The sequence below is a fragment of the Vanacampus margaritifer genome, chromosome 10 (genome assembly GCF_051991255.1).
Source record: "Vanacampus margaritifer isolate UIUO_Vmar chromosome 10, RoL_Vmar_1.0, whole genome shotgun sequence".
NCBI classification, from domain to species: Eukaryota; Metazoa; Chordata; class Actinopteri; order Syngnathiformes; family Syngnathidae; genus Vanacampus; species Vanacampus margaritifer.
The window spans coordinates 7,302,185-7,318,151 of record NC_135441.1 but is presented as its reverse complement, the minus strand read 5'-3'; the positions used below and the strand labels follow the sequence as shown (position 1 = coordinate 7,318,151).

Genomic DNA, 15,967 nt, shown 5'->3' with positions numbered 1-15,967 from the left:
TCTTAACAGCTGATGTTGCTTTTGGTCAAGCTACCTTCTCTCATCGTTCACCACAAACATGGGACGCGTGTCATGATCTGTGCTGTGCTCTCAGGTAGTTTTGTGCAGCCTGACTAGTAGGCGGGTCCCAGGAGATACACACCTGCAGCCACTTCTCAATCAGTAGTGTATATATAGAGGCAGCTTATGACTGAGTCAATTGTCGGACCATTCGTTTTGCTCATCTCCTTAGCCCAACTGTAGTTTCGACTTCCTGATCCTGTTCCTCGACTATGTTTTGCCTCACCCGTTCTTGATCTTGCTTCCGTGTTTTTCTGTAAGTACTTTGACTTGTTGATTGTTTTCTTGCTGCATTTTATTTGGCGCAAGCACCTTTTGTTTATGTATTCTGTGCTTTTTGTGTAGAATACATTTTTGAGTTTCTACATTTTTGGGATCCACTGTGTGTGTGTGTGTGTGTGTGTGTGTGTGTGTGTGTGTGTGTGTGTGTGTGTGTGTGTGTGTGTGTGTGTGTGTGTGTGTGTGTGTGTGTGTGTGTGTGTGTGTGTGTGTGTGTGCGTGCGTGTGTGTGTGTGTGTGTGTGTGTGTGTGTGCATCAGATGTGTTTGTCAGTAGAAAAAGGAGTGTGGAGCTGACAAATGCACCGGTCAAAAATATTGTCACTTCACATGAGGATGATTGTAATTTCAAGCCTTTCTGGGAGTCATCATGTGGTGCATTGACTGGAAAGAGATAACTGGGCAAGGCGAGCATATGCATCCCTGTTCAATTCTATCTGCACTTACAGCCTGTGGCTCTTATCTAGTGTGTGTGTGTGTGTGTGTGTGTGTGTGTGTGTTCCGTTTGCAACAAAACAGTGTATATAAAAACAAGAGCTTATTGCAGGGAATATTTGAATATTTTAAGTCGTGCACATAATGACACGGTGTCATCTCTCTCCCCCCTAGTGGATACCTGCTGTCACAAGCACAGTGAGTGTGCACACCGATAACTGCGGTCCCCACAGCAAAGTCAGCTAAGCCCACTGCCCTTCCTCCCAAAGATAAACCTCTAAAGCTTGAATGACAGTTTGAGCACTGTAAGACCTCACACGCACCCACACGCACTCTGTTCTCTTCCTGCGCTTCTTCTATCATCCTCTGCTCCATTACAGTCCAACTACAACGCTTCTGTTCATCACTCGGGGTCACTTTCAATAGTTTAGAGCAGGATGTAAATGTGTCAGAAGGCAAAACATTCCTATATATTTCACCACTTTTTTAATAATACAACGTTGAGTTTTGACAGTTGTTTTTGTTGAGTTAGGATTTGACGTCGCAATGCTGAAGCACTCTTTACACTCCAGCCCTCGCTGGTCAGCCATTCTGCACTCAGCCATGCCCAAGCATGTCTATTAATTAGGGGTGTCGGGCAATTAAAAATGTTCATCGTAATTAATCACAACTTCAATAGCTAACTAACGATTAATCGCAAATTTTATATCTGTTCTAATTGTACAATAAAATGAATGAATAAAATGTACAAGAACGTTTTCATACTCTTAACAGAAAAGTGGGGAAAAACTAATTTGGCTGCATCTTTTAGTCATTGATACAGTAATTTCATAATAATTCACAAAGTTGAGTTAAAATTTAGAAGGTGTACTGTAAAAAAACTAGTGTGATATTGATTTGTGTTGACGTCATTTTTTTGCCACTAAATGGCATAATTGCATTTGTAAGACGTTGATGACAGCTCAGTGCATTTTTCTTTTCATATTAGGAGCTATCTAATCTTTAACATGAAGTAACTTGTTAAATTCTGCACATTTTTAAATATGTTAAATACAACTTGGCTCCAGATTTTATGTAGTCACCAAGGGTACTTGAGCAAGGCAGAGTTATTTTTGGTTATCGCACTACAGTAAATGACATTGTCTTAGTTATAAATCTGGTTAGGATTGTGAAAGATGATGAACAATTTGGGGGGAATTTGGCGTAGGTGTCATGCGGTCTGGGTTCAAATTGTATGTGCATTGCGATGGCTTGCGACCAGCCCGGGGTGTAACCCACGCCGTACAGAAAATTGATGTATATTTTATTTGACTATCCACAAAATGGTTTCTACCAAGTGTTGGTTGTGAACTGGCCCTTTGCAAATTCAACAGAGTTTGAAATTGTATCCATTTACGAGAAGTCCATTTTATGTATTGAATTGGTTCCCTGGGGCCAGTCTTTTAGTACGACCGAATCCTCATGATCTGAATACTAATATTAGAAACTAAAGATAAAAGATACTTCGGGTTTTCTTTCATCGCACTGATAGTCAAATGTTTTCATCGCCAGACTTTGCAAAATCAACATAAGTCCCACGTGATACCGAAGACAAAAAGCTGTTTGTTGTTTGGATGACGACACAGCCTCAAGGAGTGAAATTTGTCTATAAAGTGCAATCCCTTGTGTGATGCATGAGCAACAAAACTAATCTTATTGGAAAGTGTCCACATGGGCTGAATAAATGATGAATGCATTAACTCTCTGCCCTGGTGCTGTATTCATACATAGGCATCCCCTCTCGTAGAAAAAGAAGAATCTTCTGACATTTACCTTGGTAGTTTCAGGTTAATTTGTTCATGCAGTCATGTGAATCTGATGACTTTCCTCCTATGTGACCCCAACTACTCTTCTGACTCTGAGCAGCAAATTACTCACAGCGATTATCATCACCTTGCATGCCAGTGGGGCTGCCAGCGTTCACTGAGTGGCACATCATCGTTCTTCATCTTAGTAGTTTAGGGTTTTAAAGTGTGACACCATCCCAGATGTCATCATCACAGGAAAAGTCTTTATTTCTGTATTTGGTTTTTAAAGTAAGGCTTAAATCCACCGAGAACAGATGAGGATATAACATGTTCACAGTAAGTTTCAGACAGATTATTTTCAGAGACGACACAAATGTTCTGTTTTGCCTTAGGCCCGCCGCACATTGCGCAACATGGCAGAATTCAACTGAAATGGACCACGAGGGGGAAATGGCAGTTGGCGACTCACACTCGCACAGCGAGCAATGCCATTGGCTGACGCACTGCGACGGAAAACTGCACCACAGAGTACTTAGTTTAAAGATCTACACAACAATTCTGTATGTCTCAAAATTTCTATATACTTTTTTTTTTTCAAATTAATTTACCTTTGCTAGGGACTGTTTTATTAATCTGTTCAATTTATTTCATTACATAAAAGAAAAAGCTGACATTTTTAACTCTTTGACTGCCAGACGTTTTCAGAAACGGGATGTCGCCAGTGCCAGCCGATTTAAGCATTTTGACTGATCGTTCAAGGTCCACAGAAAATGTTGTGTTTGGACTATGGAAACACACATACTACCAAATGAAAGATTGAACTCTCATCTTTCATCAGAAAAAATAGTTTGTTTCTACCTTATTTCGTTCTTCAGTAATCAACAATAGAAAATGGTTAGTTTCACCGAAATGCTCTGTTTTGAAACAAAGCTTTTTGTGAAACGATGTTATTTCATGCACTCTAGTGAATTGTACACTTCTTTTTGTCCATGAATGATGCCACAAACACCTAAATAGTGCTTTACTTCTGTAAAACGCTATCACCAACAATGAAAAAGTGTTTTTAGTTTGCAAAATACGTTTATTTCCATTCAACAGTGTAACAATTTGACAAAACAATTTCGCAAACTATTTACAAATGTGTGCAACTGTGGTACTACTTACAATTATGTGGATGTTTCAAATACAGTTTTTCTTTTTGTAACGCTCTCCTGCGTGCAAGGAGAGGGAGCAGGATTCGCACAACAGATTACTTTCACTTTCATTGTCCGTTTCGCGTGCAGACGTTACACTTTCTTGACGGCCTTTTTTTCCGGGGAATAACAAGTAGCAGACTGTACCCACTACTCCGATGAATATGCTTTGGACTCGGGGCACTCTTCGTCGTCCGATTGAACGTCCGCCTGAGCGTGCTCGCTTGTGCTCCGCGTTTTCCGGTGTCAGCATCGCTAGACCGTGAACCTTTATGACGTCGTCATAGCCGCCGCGTCAACGCTTCCAACTTCGCCGTCAACCTCGGAGTCACCATCATTATCATCGATGATGATCATCGTCGTCATCAATGTGCTCTTTAGCGTTGAAAATTCCCAACTGTGAGCTGCTTGCAACATTGTCCGCTTCCTCCTCCATCTAGCTCCGCCTAACGTATTCTACTGCCGCGTCAATGCTTCCAACCACAGAGTCACCATCATCATCATCATCGATGATGATCATCGTCGTCATCAATGTGCTCTTTATCATTGGTCGATGTTTTTCGTCTTTGAAAAAAACGGCTCTAGCGTGAGCTGCTTGCAACCGCCATTATGGCTTCTTCAGCCATTGTCCCCACAACACTCTAGCCCCGCCTCACGTCTTCTGCTGACGCCCACCCGATCTTGTCAAAAGAGTCATCGCTGCCCTCTAGGGGCCAAAAATAGTCATTAGGCTCACTAGACCTGCTTGAAACTTTCAGGACAGCTCCGCAAGCCTTCCCTGCACCCGTTTCAACAAAAAAAAAAAATTAAAAAATGGGTGGACGTCTTTTAACGTCTTTGGCGCTCCTCCGTAGGTTTTTGCAGAACGTCATTTAACGTCTTTGGCAGTAAAAGAGTTAAATGCAAAATTTGAACAAAAAGAAGTAGAGAGAAGAATATATGATAATGTCTGACACTTTAAACAGAAAATATTTACCCTTCACATTTAAATGATACATTCAGAAAAACTTCCAGTATGATTTTTACACTCAACATTAGTAATTCAATTTATACCATGATTTGAATTTCAGGCCATATCTCTAAGCCGTTAGTCTCGCTTGAAGCAGTTATAAGGGATACTCAACACTGAATCAACTTTTTTTCTCTGATAAACTGTGTCTACTTGTGTCTACATGTTCTGGTCATTATTTTGACATTTTAGTGTATGTTTGTTGAAAGCTTGAATTTGAGGCAAAAAACATCTGTGTGGCGCCATCTTCAAGTTAAACACTGTGATAAACACAATTTGTCAGTTTGTCCTCTCATTGGATGAGAAGTGATTTACTACGTCACTTTTAGAATATGACAAAGTTGCACTGCCACCCACTGGCCCAGTCTTGTACATGCCTTTTTAGTTTGAAGTATTTTGCTGACATCTTTATACCAATTTTCATGTTAGTGATTTATTAGCGTAGCATTTAGTTAGTTTATTTGTATTTAAAGTATTTTATATTATAAATATATATTTAAATAAATTAATAATGTAATAATTATATTTAAATATTATTATATATTTTATATATTATTTAAAAGCATTTTATATGTATTTATAGCACAAAATGCATTGTTTCTCATAGTATAGAAATGATTTAGATCGTAGTTTTCAATGCTGTTGTCAATTACAGCCAGACCACGCCCACCCCTCTTCCCATTCGCAAGCCAAATGGTCCTCCAGGCAACGCCTCCTTTGAGCCATTTTCAAATATTAGCTCATTCACTGCAATTGACGACTATAGCCGTCAAAATGTAATGTGAACTATTTCTATTAGTTTAACAATTTTTTATTTCATTAAATTTTTTATGAAAACCTATATTTTTTTATTGTACATTAATAACAGATATAAAATTATCATGCGATTAATTACGATTAAACGCCCCTTATTTTATTTTTTATTTTAATATTAGGCCCGTCAGGCAATTACATTTTTTAATTTGTAATTAATCACAGGACTTCACTAGTTAACTAACAATTAATCACATATTTTATATCTGTTCTAAATTTACAATAAAAAAAAAAAATCTAGGTTTTCATACTCTTGTTAGCAAAAGTGGATTTTTTTTTAAACTAATAGAAATAGTTAAAATGAATTTTTGACATATATAGCCGTCAATGGCAGTGAATGAGTTAACGAGGGGTGGAGCAAGAGTCTGGTTGAGGGGTGAGTTACGCTTTAAGACAAAGATATGTAGATTTGTCATCAAAGTGAGCGCGTGTGTTAACACCACGAAGCGAAGTGCTGCACAATACTAGTTTCAGGTTATATTGACATAGTAGAAATGGAACTCTGTCATAAACTGAGGATATCCTGTTTTGATTTTCTCATTTACTGTAGTTATTGTTAAGGTTACTAGAGGGAGCCTATGTCTTGTACTGGACTGGTCTGGTCAAACAGTCATTGTAATGAAGCCACCAAAATTTAGAACTAACAAGACAGCATTTAACTTTTTATTTTATTTTATTGGGATTGTACAGATTCTTGAAAACTGAGTCACTGTGGCAGAGGAGACACAAGGAGAGGGCAAACAGAGTTGACCCATGATGTGGGTCAAATGTTGTCTCGCCCCCTGTAGCATTTGTAGAGGAAAACATCACTAATGAGATCAGAGTAGGTCAGGTCAAAAGTATGCTGACACTCAAAGACATGTGCAATCTAAGAGTTGCAAGTCCACACACGTTAGTCAGAGATTTTTAAAAAAGTGCTCAGGCTTCACAGAGCGCTGGCAAATTTACAGATTGAACATGGAGAGGGGAAGTGCTGCGTGGTGGGGTGTTATCACTGGCTGATTTGGAAACATCTGGACCCACAAGTGCTTCCATCCTTCTAATTAACCTCATCTGCCTCCTCACTTCTCTCATCTTGCATCTTTCCACCGACAAATCTATAACCAATTTTCCATCTAATCATGAAGTGCCCTTCCGTTAATCTTCCATGGATGCTCGTACTCCTGCTACGGTTTGACTGAGAACCACATCAAGTGCAGAAGCTGCATGCAAAAAAAAGGAAAGGTGATACGAAGACATAAATATACACACATTGTTTGAAGTAAGATTGGTTTCTAATGCCATCGTCATGGTAACACTCCCTCGCTTGCGACAGCGGGCATACAACAGGAATCAGTGCGAGGATTCTTATGTAACGACACAACCCCACGCACTTGTCAGAAGACAGACAGAAAGACAGACAGATAGATGGCGTGACTCAGTGCTAGCCCGCATAGTACGAGCATCTGTCGCTATACCTTTAACCGTGACAAGAACAGCATGTACCCTTGTGTTTCTTCAGTCACACATCAGAGGCTGAGGCACAGCTACACAGAAAAATGTGAAAATAGCTGGTTAACTAGTGTAGATATGGCAACACCAACGGGCTTGTGCATCAGCATACTAATTAGTACTTTTCCTTCCCAAAGGCACGGGAGATAGCGTTGAGTAGAGAAAAAGGATAAATGAAAATGGGGTCACTAGAGGTATCTGCGATAGAATGAGGAGATGTAATTTCTCGTGGCAAAGCAAAATGGGAATTATGGAGGAAACAAAATCGGTTAACTCATTTGCTCCTTTCAAATGTTACCATGCTCCCAAAGACGTAATTATACGTTTTTGTTTGTTTTTGTTATTTTATGCTAGAGCATACAGAAGGCTTTGACGCAGGCTCTGAACTGAAGAGAATGCTTGGAGCAATTGTAGTCATTACAAAAACGGCAAGCAGGTGGCAGCAGAGTATAAGAGATCAACCAGAGTTTTATGTTGCAAAAAGCTCTTTCTCCCACTGTTTTAAACTGGTCTGTGAATAATGATGAAACTTAGCTATATTCTAATGCTAATTGCTGCAAAACGGAAACAGATGGAAATATACTTTGTACCTGATCAAAGAAGAGACTCTTATCTTTCTTTTGGTAAGTTCTATGTTTTCATAGCAATATTCTGTAGGCCTTGCAAAATCTGTCAAAATCCAGTAAAACAGCTGGTAGCGGTTGTTTCAGTGAAAATGGCAGGGAGTGAACCAGTTAATAACATGTGTTGGCTTGTATATGCAGCATGGGGGGTTAAGTGTGAAGAAATGAGCAAAGAGCAAGTGTGAAAGCACATGAGAACATGCCATGTTGCGTCAGACTGTTTGGGAAAGAGAAAGCAGTGGATGCAACAGGAAGATACGATAAGAGTGTCCGCCCCCTCGCCCGCTTGGAGAATTTCCATGTCAGACCTTCAACAATACATTTGGATATGCGGTTGGCCTGATACACGGCTCATATTAATGCTTAATTTACCAGACTTCCGGTGTGTGTGGCTTATTGATTAAACCGCGGAATCAAACAGGGCAGACCGTGGAGGGCAATTGTTTTTATTTGGCAACGGTGTAGCACAGTCATTAGTGTAGATCACACATAAAAATAAGCCAAAAGCGCATTCCCCATGAAGCACAGATAAATAATGCTTTCATTCCTTAAATTTAACAACCCCTGAAAGGAACGCAACTGTATGTTGTTCTTCATGCTAGCGTCAAGTTTAATGTACGGTTTTTAGCACTGCAGCATTGAAAACAGGGCAAAATGATGAGTAATAATTGTGGTCAGCAGAGGGCCAAAGGCTGCAGCAGCTTCGATTTTAGATCAAATATTATGCATCGTTAAAGTGACATGGATTACAGAGAGAAGTACAGAGAGAAAGAACCATGGTAGATCTCAGGTTACGTGAGCTTAGCTCAGAATACATGACCAGTATTGAATTGTTTTACAGAATTGAGACTTTCTACACTCTTATCCAACAGATGGCTTCGTTCTTGTCGGTGAGAAAACAAGAATTGAGCAATCATTGATTATGCATAACAGTAAACATGCAAACATTTGAAATTCTGTTTGTGGAGTTTTAAAGGAAAGACACTGACATAAGCTTACAGATATGCCAATTGAAGCCAAAGGCAAATAAAGCATTGTTTTATCTAGTTTCTCTGCTACTTATCAGGCTTGGAATGTAATGGAATACTGTACATGCAATGATATGACTGTCAATTGACTTCAAAACATACATCATATCATTGTCTTCCATTACCTCCATGATGAGACCGCTTTGTTGAAGAGGAACCCACTAATTAAAGCAACCACATTGATATAGATGAATTGACTTAGTTTTTTATAATTACAGTGGAACTTTGATTTACGAATTACCTGGTTTATGAACAACTTCATGAAAGAAAAATTGCATAGGATTATACACTAATTCCGGTTTACGAACAGAACTGGTATGGCTATGGAAGGCACTGAACTCCGTGCTTCAGGCATCATTATTGTGCAGTGATTTCATAATTTGTGTTTTCACCTACAGTAGCCCGATTTCGATATTGCAGAGATTTTTTTTTTTTTTTAAACTTTACTACAATAAAAATAAGGGAAATATAATGTTGCTCTGCGGCTGGAACTAATTTTAATACCTTGGTTGGCAAACCTTTTGGTTTGAGAATGGGGGGTCACGAAACAAGATAAATTTATAACCCCCCAAAAATATAATAACAATAATACAACAACAATAATAATAATAATAATAATGATTTTTTATTAGTAAAGTAGTTTCTTTGCTTTTTAGTAGGAATAGACTAGTAATCCCAAAATAATAATAATTTAAAAAAAGGTGTGCAGGCTCAAAATATCAGTTTTGCCAGTAGGTGACAATGTCACTCAGAGGTCTTCTAAAAGCTTTGTCACATAAATAAATGGTGAACATGATTAAATGTCTTTTTTAAGCATACAAAAGGGCAGAAATGATAACTTAACATAAAAAATGCTATAATGACAGCAGCAAAACCTTGACAATTTCTTTGCTACACAGTTGTTTTTTTTGTTTTGTTTTTTGTTCTGTTTTTACCTAGGTTACATTTTCATACAATCCCCCTAGCACTAATAAGTCCTAATCAGAACAGCGGCCTCCCAACCTTTAAGTTGAATCTTTGAAGCTTTGTTGGAAGTTCTAGTGACAATCACAAGGCACAAACGGACTCACAATTGCTTCTACAAATTGTCTTGTTTGTGAAAGCTTCCTGAAAGAAGCTGTAGGGCCAATCATCCGGCGCAGTCTTTGGTGCATGAAATCTGACTGTCAGGGTCCGCTGATCTACCTGCTCGTGCCGTTGCATTTCATTTGCACACACAAAAAGTTTAACACACACACACACACACACACACACACACACACACACTGGACGAGGTAATTGGACTTGTGAAGCTAAAAGACAAGTGCACAATCTCCTTTGCCGACGTCGTCTAGTAAGGGTTTTGTACGTGCGTTAATCGTGGAAGTCTTTTTCTGCTTTCAGGCGTGCCCTCTAAAACCAGGCAATTTCCTGTCGAGTAAGCGGACTGTGACAGCAGCAGGTGCATTATGGGTAAATCTTGGGAAACAGGCTCCTGCCAGAATTCAGCAAACACATTTGTATTAATCCTCGGGATTAGCAGATTTAATTCTAAACACGTTTCCTGTTTTAAAAGTTTTGTTTCCATGCTGAAAATGGGTGAATTTTTAACTCTATCAAGTTTGGCAACGCGAACATGGACTGGATGGTACACGCACTTTCACTCGTAGGTGTCCTGATAAGCGAGTTTCTCGCTAATTGAGCCTTTGATCAATCCAGTGTTGATACAAAAACTCACTACAGTATCACTAAAGCCGCACTTGGCACGTCAGCCTAAAGACCACTGAAAAGTGGCAGTTTTAATCTCCCTCACTGACACATTCCTCCCGTCTCTCTTACAGACACACATAATTTTTCAAATGAGGGATTTAGATTATGGCATAGAACAGTAAGAGTGTGTACTCGGAGGGCGAGACTTATTGGAATTCATAGAGCATTTCGTGACTCCCTTCATATAAACAGGTGGCTGTGTGGAGATAACGTTTCCGCACACCATGTGCATGAGGCACCCTTGCAACCGCGCACACACACGGTGTCGGATGTGTGTTATTTTAAAGCATGCAAAAGGGAGCCTATTAATCTCCCCATTTCAGAAGTAGCTTTCCTCAACAGATGTCTGCTCATATCCATGCAGCAGGAACAGCAAAACTGCTATTGTTCTCTTGCCTCTCCTGTAGGAAGGTACATGATAAGAGCACAAAAGAATCCTGAGGTCGAACAGTTGGGAATTTGCCCCTCATTTTGCTGAATATTCCACCTCTGAAGGAGATTGGTCACCTGGAAAAAACAGGCAATCATCTTCTCTATCCACTTTTAAAAAGCATCTTAAAACACATTTTTGGCTTTTGACTCAGCATGAGACTCAGGATTGTTTCACTGTTTTATGGTCTGCTGTATTTTGTGTTAGTAATATATTTTATTTAGTTACCTATTTATATTTATTAATTTGTGTTATTTTGTTTGACCTCTTTCTTGCATGACTGATGATTTTTACTCCATATTAAGCACTTTGTATGCAGCAATGCTTGTTTTAACCCCTTCAGACGTGCATTTTTCCCGCTGGGCATTTTTCTTTTTCTTTTTTACTGACTTTTGACTCTTTTCCCACTTAAGAACAACATGGGGAAACATTTTTTGGGTTATCTCATGTTTTTATTTGTTATAGTGGATGCCAGGACAGTATGGCTGTCACGTGTAAACGTACCAAGCTTATATGTAACAATTTTTAACAGGAACATCATGCAAATCAACTTGCGATTGTGACAAGTTAGCTAGGATCCAATCATAAAAAAGAAGTGTTGACATCATTCAAATTATTCATTTTTATTAGTTTAGACACGCAATTATGTCATGTCCACTGCAACCTAAAAGGTTAAATGCTTTATGAATAAAATTGAGTTGAGTTAAGCTGTGTTAAATTTTTGATTTCACCACAGAAGCATAAGAGTGGTGACAAAAGGAACTATGAGGACATAATTGATGGATGGAAATGTATTGTATCTGTCACAACTGCTTAGTGCAATATGGCTAATATTGACAATAAAAAAGTCACAAATTGAAAGTTCACTTGTAAGACAGAAATTATGAAATGTAGCTTGTGCAGATAAAGGCTTTACAAAGTTAACAATTTAACCCTTCGACAGACTTATTATTATTATTATTATTAGAAATATAATATTTCCATTATTATTTAAAACATTGTCTAAATTCAAACAATTCAACCATTGTCCAGAAACTGATGGTGTTCAAAATTCTATACATATTTAAATAATATATTTGACCCCCAGTTAATTTTAAAAATGAGCAACAAGGTTGCAGGAGATATTATGCTATGATTGAATTTGAGAAAATCAGTTGTCCACAGTTCCTGATGGACTAAAATCTAAGGAACACTCAGTGTCAATGTGTGTGCATACATAGTGCCATGTCTTGCTGTGAGACACCTGTCTTTTATCCTAATAGAAATGTGATTTTTGTCTCCATTGCTGCTGTCTGCTAGCCTCTCCCGCTTTAAAAGCCCATCAAATCGTTGACCTTGACACCTCACGTCAACCTCTTTATTGATCTCTCCTTTCAAAGGCTAAGAAACAAAAGGGCGGAATTCTCTTACAATATATCCCGACTAAACCATTTTTACTTTCAAAATGTGCTGTGAAGATTCAGACTTGTGCTTTAAATGGGATTTGCCTTCTCCGTTCACGACATGAAAAATGTGGACATGGATTTAATATAAAAAAATAAAATCAATAAATAAAATAAAACAGACTATTCTTTTTCTCCCTGTTAGCTTACATCTGACCTACTTGAACATAAACTTTTTATTTAAATAAAGGAAATTCAAGATCCAGCAAATATTGACAGATAAAATCCTACATGAATAAATAAATAATTTATTTTAAGATTAGACCACCTTTTTGTGTGAGTAGCTGATATACAAAATTAAAAATCTTGTGTGACGTAATCATCAAAATCATTATCTTGTGTGACGTAATCATCAAAAACATCTTTAAAAAGAAGTTGGGATAGACTGAGAACCAAGCAAAATTAAGGCATCTTTTGAATAAAATAAAATAATCATTTAGTGAATAGTTTATAAGATGCATAAGAACATAACTTTGCTGTCCAAACTCAAATCCCACATAAAAATTGCAGAAACAAGTCACCGAGTAAACGAGTGCCGTTGACTACAACACTCTCCTCGCTGCTTAAGAGACCCAAAGTTAATCATTAATCATTCATGTTTTATTCTTGTTACATATATTTTGGAATCTCCCCCCAAAAGTTATTAAAGAAAGTGGTGAATTTTTGCTCACTACAGCTGAATAGCAGAAAGATACATGACTGTTTCCTGGCCCATTCGAACCCATAACTGACACTGCATGAATGATCAAGTGTAGCTACTCCCAGAAATACAATTTTTCATCTATCCCTAACAGTGAGACTGCCAAATTAGAGATTAAGCTCTTAATGGACCCATTGGCAGCCATCTGGAGGGGTGTTAGGGAAAGGATGAATCGGACATTGGGGGCCCTGATTTGTTCCACAATTGCTATTAAAGACTATTGTCAATGCAATTTTTCGGCATTTTGACATCCCGGGCAGGCGATCTTGAATTTTGGAGTTTCTGGCCACTGTTGGGATCTTTTTTTCGTGATGAGAAAGGCTGCTGAAAGGTTGCATCAGGAATAACCCTGTTTTGGTGGAAAGTGAGTAGCTACTTTTTTAAAAATCATTTTATTTTACATGTTATGCATGCAAAATGGCAGTCACTGGGTTTTCAAGGACTTAAAACAGACTTGCTCTCAAAAATCGCCATGATATAAATTTTTGTGCTCTGCAATTTTCTGTCTTGTTGTATTTGTTTAGATGGGTAGATGAAAGGCAGGAATTACATGGCTTGCAAGTCGCATCAATGTGTTGACGACGACTGGGTGGGCCAAGAACATCGTTCCAAGAAAAGGTTTAAGGTCAGTGTAGTAAGTAAATATTATTGAATACGCACCTACTTATTGTGCTGGAAGGTCACAGCAATCTAAGCTCGGGTGAATCTTTGCTGCTGCTGCTGCTGCTGCTGCAAAAAAAAAAAAAGGCTACCTTCTAAAGGTCTCTCAAAAGGTCACAGGCGTTAAAATGCAAACATTACAATAATATAGTTCAAGAATAATAATACACAAAATGCTTGTCTGAAGAAAGGACAGATTCAGTTCAAAAACAGCGTAGCATACAAACATAGCATATCTGAATGCATTAAAATTATAAACTAGTGAATGTCAAATGATCCAAAATCATTTTGAATGTTTTATTTTAACGTAAATTTGTGATTTCCAAATTATCAAGTAACCTTGCTCTGCAAGCTGAATTCTTGCGGTATTTGTGAGTTGACAAACTCCCGAGAATACATCTTGTACCGACCCCATTGATTTCCACTGCTGGTTCGGACCAATCACAGAGCGACATTGTGTTTGGGCGTGATATGCCAGCGCCGAAACCGGGCAAACAAACAAACCTTCTGTTCTTGCAGAATTACTCACCGTTTCCTTGTTGACCTCGTGAATTTTTAGCTGGTAAGGTGTATATATATATATAAATATATATATTCCAAAAGCTACTTTTTTTTCCTTTTTTTTATTTTTTTAAATCATGAAATACTGCATTGATTTGCATTTCAGAGCCAATAAAGTTGAGTTTCGGTTACTACCCCTCATATGCTAAACATACCCTCTCAGCTATAAATTGTCCGTTTGGAGCTGTTACTTTTCCGTAGCGGTACATATTTTTTCATTTAAAACTTGTTTGTTAAAGTGGTGGAAAATTGGACAAGTCTAGAGGACATTTTAAGAAGAATGTTTCTCACTTCAGCAGGTATGAGCAATATAATGCCATGATTCCCTGCTAGCTGATAAAATGGAGTATAAATGTGTTTTGTTTGTTGCATCCCTCAGCTCTTGTCCCTGTCCACTGTCGTCCCTCATCACTTTCTATCTCTGCCATGGTCCTCCAGCTGGCAAGGTGAGATAACTCCACACCAAGACATTCCGCTCGGTGGCCCGGCTGATGGAGCACAGGACACCAATCAAAGGCAGCATCATTAGTCGAGGAGTTCATGAGGCGAGACAGCGCTCTTAAAGCTGTGCTATCCTAACTCATCCTGCACAACCACCAGCTGCCCTGAGATGCCTCCCATTTGTGTTTACGTGCACTCTCAAGACTCTAATCTGATTTGTGTGAGCAGTGTCTCGTTGTACAATGATTTTTGATGCGCTGTAATTAGAGCTTCATCTCGAGCAGACTGCTACGTGAACTTCAGATCTTCCACATTTTGACAAAAAAAAATCTCAATTAAAACTGCAGGGATGTGGAACTCTTAATTGTTTGGCAGTGTAACAGTCTTCAACTGTTTAAATTGATAGATGGTCAGCAATCAAGCAATGAAGGTTAGTAGCCAGGTAAATGTTTGTAAATATGTAAATAATGATGTGAGTATTTGGAGTGTTGCTGAAGGGAATGTTTTTGCTGGTGCTTCTGAGATGCTGTATTTATGTTTTTGTAAATGGATTTTTATCTGTTTATTCTACAGACTTGTTGCTTGTCACTGCTTCTGACCAGGGACTACAAAGGAAAATTAGCTTCTAGCTGTTTCTGGTCTGTGCAACACATTTGTTGTGCAATGTCCCTGCTAAATAAATGACATGAAAAACATAAAAGGCAAAATGCTGCCATCTTGTGGCTGTTTGTATACACAACCTTAAAAGTGCACTACTGTACATTGCAGCAGTACTTTGGAAATTACATTCATCTTGACATTTTCAAACAGGGGCATCGGGGCAAACTTGATACACACAGCGGTTCAATAGAATTGTATTTTACATCAACAAGCTAAAGTGTCAGACTGGCCTGCCACATCATTCACTGACCTTTGTCAGTCAGGAACCCTCAAATGTGTTAACATTTCAAAAATAAAGGTTAATAGGAAGGTTGAGATCTATCCAGAAGGTCAAAGATTTTGCAACAAAAATAAGAACTGAATCTATGATTTGTAACTAACAAATCACATTGATCGTGTATTTTTGTCAAGCAATGCTTAAAGTTATGAAAATGAATCAACACCATGATCATGCATTGACTATTAACATAATCAAGAAGTGAACATCTATTTGAAATGGGGTACACACATACTGATTTTTAACACTGTTCTAAAATGTAAGAGACCCAACACAATGGGAAAACATCGCCATAGTCTGTCTGCTCCACCACACTGTACCGCTTGATGT

The 15,967-nt window shown here is 38.4% G+C and overlaps 1 long non-coding RNA gene across 1 annotated transcript; it reads left to right on the top strand.

Annotated features, from left to right (window-relative positions):
• The first annotated feature begins 208 nt into the window (after positions 1-208).
• Positions 209-15,293, top strand: LOC144059554 (uncharacterized). The gene is made up of 3 exons (XR_013295681.1): positions 209-316; positions 13,563-13,663; positions 14,698-15,293. It is a non-coding gene; the product is annotated as an uncharacterized LOC144059554 (long non-coding RNA).
• The last annotated feature ends 674 nt before the right edge of the window (positions 15,294-15,967 follow it).